Source organism: Brassica oleracea, chromosome C9 (assembly GCF_000695525.1).
Source record: "Brassica oleracea var. oleracea cultivar TO1000 chromosome C9, BOL, whole genome shotgun sequence".
Lineage (NCBI taxonomy): Eukaryota > Viridiplantae > Streptophyta > Magnoliopsida > Brassicales > Brassicaceae > Brassica > Brassica oleracea.
The window spans coordinates 13115632-13116182 of NC_027756.1; positions in this window are offsets into that span (position 1 = coordinate 13115632).

The window sequence follows — 551 nt, forward strand, 5'->3', positions numbered from 1 at the left end:
TGCTTATATTGCAAGATCAGTGACCAAGATTGGACAGGCTTCCATGAGTCAAGACTTAGTGGTGGTTGCCACCAACCCCTGTTCACTTCTTTTTGACCAATATCCAAGAATTCTTGTGAAGCGAGCCTTGAAGATTGCCGCCTCCAAGTCCCGTTCGAATTCTTTTATTGGAATCTTTATGAATCAAGCCTTAATGGTTTTAGCAACCAAGTCCTGTTCAGATTCCTCCTAACTAAATCCTAAGTCCTAATTAAGTAATAAATTTCAGATTTTTTGTTTTGTTTAGATAAAAACTAACTAACTACTCTATGGTCGAAATAGAGAGAGGAAATGTGATAAATGAATCTACACAAGGTGTTACCTTCCAGACTTGTCTGAAGAATCCGATCCCATGTATACCAAGCCCCAAGACAAGCGATTATGTCAGGTTTAGTGTTGGAGGTCAGCTTTGGTTCCTTCAAACAATCAAGGCAAGTGTGTATAGTTGACAGGTTTATCCACTTGGCATCTTTAGTACTATCTGCAATCAGTAAATCTAGAATGGTGCTAAA